Raw genomic sequence first — 5,234 nt, 5'->3', positions numbered from 1 at the left:
GCAATTTTAATGTCACTGTTATGAAAAAAAGGAATGCGTGTTATGAAACAAATGAACATCTTCTCTCAAAATAGAATGAGATGAAAGGACAATTAGCCTAAACCATAACTGCTATTTCTTGCACATTTAGTAACAATAATCTTTGAGTAACTTCTCTCCTAGTACTTGAACAAAATAATAACAATTATCAGTCATCTTATAGCTGTTTGCAGATTTATAAAGGAATTTTACATAAATATAATTTATTGCATTCTTATCACATATTATGTTGTTTTATAAAATTATAATCTTAAATAACATAATTACTATTATTCCCATTATTGCAATGAGAAAATGAGGTTTTGAGGACTCAGAAAGGTGATGCATATGGTAATGGCCAGAACAGGAATTTGGTTTCAGTCTCTCACTCCAAAGTCCTCCTTCTTAACTACCATAAAATACCACCACATACAGTATCTCTTTGATTCTAACAATAACGGGGATAGTTTAGGATTTTTTTCTGTTTATTTCACATGGGGTAAAACTGAATCATGGAAACAATAAGGTGATAATTAGGTTACGTTGTAGAGAAAATGTTTGCCCAAGTCAATTGCCTGCTAATCTAATTCTTTATTTTTTTTCCCCTGAAAACAATTATAGCCTTTTTAAAACTGACTTTTACTTAGCCTTATTGGCCTGTAACTGCATTAGGTGTGAATTTCACACAGAATAGTTTGTTTTAGTTGGATGTTAGTGGTTAGAATAATAAACAAACTTAAAAATTACCTTTAATATGAGAGATGTGAAGAAGTGCCTGTTTAAGCTGGATCCCTTCAATTGATTTGCATGAAACATATCTTCAAGGAAAAATGGTCGACTCTAAGAAAGAAGAGAGATATTTGGTTTTGCTTGAAAAACCCAAGAACAAAAAATAATAAAATATAAAAATAAACATATTCCCTATTATCAATCACTAAAAGCACTTCTTCAAAAAATTTTGAGATGAAAATGGTAACAAACAAGCAATAGTAAGCAGGTTTAAGTTAGGAGGAACTTTCTGAATTGACTTAAGAGGAACTATTACTCTTTGGTGAGGAAGTTAATTATTCTTTGCTATTGTAAGGAGAACATAGACAAGTTCCTTTCTGGGGTAATTTAATAGTGATTTTGTCAAAGGTCTAAATTATTGATAAGATGATTGTTCAGTGTCATATTCAGGCTTAGTTACCTATAAATTCTACTTGATATATAAATATAAATATTTTTAGACACTGGCATTTTCAAGAAGACTAAATCAGAGATATCTATTTTAAACGTAGTCAAGGGTGTGAGAAATTGTCACCAACCAAATATAAAGGGCAAATAGGCTGTTTTGCATAAATAAATTAATGAGAAATTTCTTAAAAATATTCAGCCATTAGAATAAAAAGGTGAAGGGATTAGGAAATAAAAATTAGTAGTTACAAAACAGTCATGAAGATATGAAGTATAGCACAGGGAATATAGTGAATAAAATTATAATAACCATTTATAGTGCCAGATGGATACTAGACTATTTGTGGGGATCACTTCACAAATTATATAAATCTCTAACAACTATGCTGTACACCTGAAACTAATATAAAATAATATTGAATGTCAATTCTAATTGAAAAATAAAAATTAAAACATATATATATATATATATATATATATATATATATATATCAAGAATAAAACCAAGGACAGAATTAATGCTATACCAAAAATGGTAAATAAAATAGAGAGAAAAGGTAAATAACCATGTTTCTGATGCCAAGAAGACAAGATAAAAAAAAGTAAGTAAGATAAAAAAAAGATTAAAGAGGTCAAGTTTTCTGATAGAGAAGATAAAAACTGAGAGGCCACTGGGAAAGAGAGTGTCAGGCAAGCTAATCTGGTGGCAAATTAGCTGGTGCCAGGCGTGTGGGAGAAAGGTAAACTGATCCGACCCTTCCCAGATCAAGTGAGATGAGGTCCAAGTCCAGCAGTGCACCAAACCAGTTAGGGAAAAGCATTTGTGTTATACCTTAAGTGGAATGGGGTACTAGATAGTTTAAACAGGAAAGCGATGTGATTTACCTTGTGAAAGACCACTCTGGCTGTTCAGTAAAGATGGAGTAGCAGGAGTAAATCAGAGAGACTAGTTAAGAAGCTCTGATCGTAAACCTGGTGGGGTTGAATATTATTTAGATTACAATAGTGACTGTGTAAAAGATAAGAATTGAAGTAATTTAGAACTTAATTTTAGAGAAAGAGTCAAAATGAAGAATCAAGAATCAGTGATAGAGTCTATAGCCATGCCATCCTGAACACACCTGATCTCGCCTGACCTCGGAAGTTAAGCAGGGTCAGGCCTTGTTAGTACTTGGTTGGGAGACCACCTAGGAATACCAAGTGCTGTAGGTTTTTTTTTTAAAAGAATCAGTTTAAGGGTTTTGTCTTAAACAAGTACTATGATGAAAAACATCAAAGGATTTGACAGACTCGGAGAGGAATAGAAAAAAAATCAACATTTCTGTGTCAGACATGGAGAGATTAAGTTTCCTACGGAGCATCCAGCTGGAGGAGATATCCAGCAAGCTGTTGGATACATGAAGTAGGAAGTTCAGGAGAGATTATTTGTATGTCTGTATATATATTTATATAATATAAATAACAATGTTATTACATTATAATCAGTACATTATATTAATAATATATATTATATTTATATGTAACTTATATATAAAAATCCCCTAAATATATATGTATGTATATTTGAAAAAAATATGTACATATATGAGATATAAAGACAGACAGACAGACTAAATGTGATAACTAAAATCAGAGGTATAGATTTTACATTTAATCACCCTGCTCCACTCTCCATAACACATTAGCTGGCTTCATTATAAAAGAAAATATCCAATTTAGTAGCAGCTCTGTTGTATGGTATAATCTAGAAAATAGAAAAATATGAGGGAAAAATTAACTTGAAACATATTTAGTGACTGTCCTATTTATTACATAAATTTAATTTAATGGGGGAATCCTATATACTTATTAATATTTTAAAATATAGGACTTGGCTAATCCTTAAAAAACTGATATATTGGACCATAATAAAGTTAATTGAAATTAAATGAATTGAAATTTAAATGGAATTTTAAAACTGCAATACATATATCTAAGTATTCATGCCCACAACATATAAGTACTACTTCAAATCTATTTTCAAAAGTAGACAATTAACATAAGGATGAACAAAAGACTCGAGCAGAAATTTCATAGATGATTATATAAAAGTAGTCAATAAAATACAAAAGATGCTCAACATTGACATCAGTGAAATGCAGTTAGTGCCACAATGTAATATCACTATTCATGCACTAAAATAACTAATGTTAAAAGAAAAGGCAAATAATATTAATACTGACTAGGGTGTGGAGCAAATAAACCTCTCACTTACTGCTAATATGAATATAAGTTGATAGAATCCATTTGGAAAACTGTCTGAAAAAATCCACTAAAGTTAAATAAATATGTGTCCTGTGGCCCTCATATTCCTACACACAAAACATGAATAGTTCTCACAAATCAATCAATGAGAACGAGAAGCCAGCCACAAAAGAGTAAACATTTTCAGTCTAAGTACTTAGGTTTTAGAACACAGAAAGCATATAATAAGACATTAACATAATTATCCTAGAAGTGAGTGATAATATCTGAAAGAAAGAAGAGAGGACTTCTGAGGTAGTAGTAATAGTGTACTTTTGCTCTGGGTGCTGGTGTTCACTTTGAGAAAATTAAGCAACACAAACACATTTGCACACTTTTTTGCATATATATATTTTTACATATGTAGGTGATTTAGCATACAATATATGCCAAAATATCTAAAAAAAAAAAAAGTTATCAAATCTCATTATATAGAGGAAAATCTCAGTATCACAGATTTTGCTTTTTAAAATTCAGAAGGTCCTTAGATGCCTAACAATTTGTCTAAACACAATAACGTCCACTTATTTTCAGATTAAACTTGATTTGTAACAGTATATTCAAATGCTTTACTAACACATTTAATTGAAAAGACTGAATCAGTATTCTTTGTATAAAAGGAGTATTAAAGCACATCTACAGAATAGTGAAATATTTTAGCATTAACCAAGAATACATTCATCTTAATTTCTTGGTTATGAATATTATAAACACAGAACTGTCATCACCTATAGCTCAGTCCAACTTCACCTATCCATGAGTTCACACTTATAGCTTGTTAGATATAAATAGCATGAAAGACACAGTCTCGAGATAACTAAAACCTTATCACCTCGATCATTAGAGAACTCTTTCCATCTTTATTATTCAGATGGATTTTTCCTGCACCTATAATTTTCTTTTCATTTTGAATACACACTTCTTAACCAGGCATTTAGTTCTTCCATGCAAACTACAAATAAACCCAACTTAAATCTAGTCTACATGCCAATACGCAATAAAATAATTTTCAAATTACTTTTCTGATAGTTTCATTTAACACAAAGAAAATGTGAGAGGAGGTTATAAGACATACCAGAATATTAGAATATTAACAGTCACACATCTATCTTAGGTTATTTCCTTTAATTGACAGTGTATAAAGAATTAGTGCTTTTGTCATCCTTTGCATAGGGAAATATATTTTTTAAATTTCAAACTATTTTTTTTCTTCAATATATGCTGCAGACCTTTTTTCCAAAAACTAGGCATTAAAAAAATAGAAAAGGCTCTTATCAGCAAAAGTAAAATTTGTGCTGTTATTCCTGGAGAATCAAATACAATAAAGTATGTTATAAATCATCTTGCAATTCCCCAATCTAGCTATATAGTAAGTCATATCAAGAACTCTAAAAAGTTAAGTCTCAAATACAGGTTTTACGATAATGACATTAGACAGAGCTGGTTTTCTTTACCCAGACATATCTGCATTTCTCAATATTCTAAGAAAGGTCTAAAAAATTGCAGTTTACAAACAGAGAACCTCTCAGCTGGTATCCCCTTACAAATATAGTACAAAATAGTAGCTAGAAGCTACAAGTGATGATTTTGAGACAGAAAACAATACAATACAAGGCAGCAAACTATGTAATGGAGTAACTGCCACTTTAAATAGGTACTTCAATTTCTAGTCCTCATTTTACTCATCTGTGAAGATGAGGAAGATGACAATAACTCTAACCTATTTTTGACAGGATACAATTACACATAAAACACTT

At 30.6% G+C, this 5,234-nt stretch overlaps 1 pseudogene; it reads left to right on the top strand.

The window, feature by feature from the left end:
* The first annotated feature begins 2,287 nt into the window (after positions 1-2,287).
* LOC120593532 (uncharacterized) lies at positions 2,288-2,406 on the top strand (annotated as a pseudogene).
* Positions 2,407-5,234: the final 2,828 nt, after the last annotated feature.

Source organism: Pteropus medius, unplaced genomic scaffold (assembly GCF_902729225.1).
Source record: "Pteropus medius unplaced genomic scaffold, Ma_sr-lr_union100, whole genome shotgun sequence".
Taxonomy (NCBI): domain Eukaryota; kingdom Metazoa; phylum Chordata; class Mammalia; order Chiroptera; family Pteropodidae; genus Pteropus; species Pteropus medius.
The sequence above is the reverse complement of the archived record's forward strand: the minus strand, read 5'-3'. Positions and strand labels throughout refer to the sequence as shown.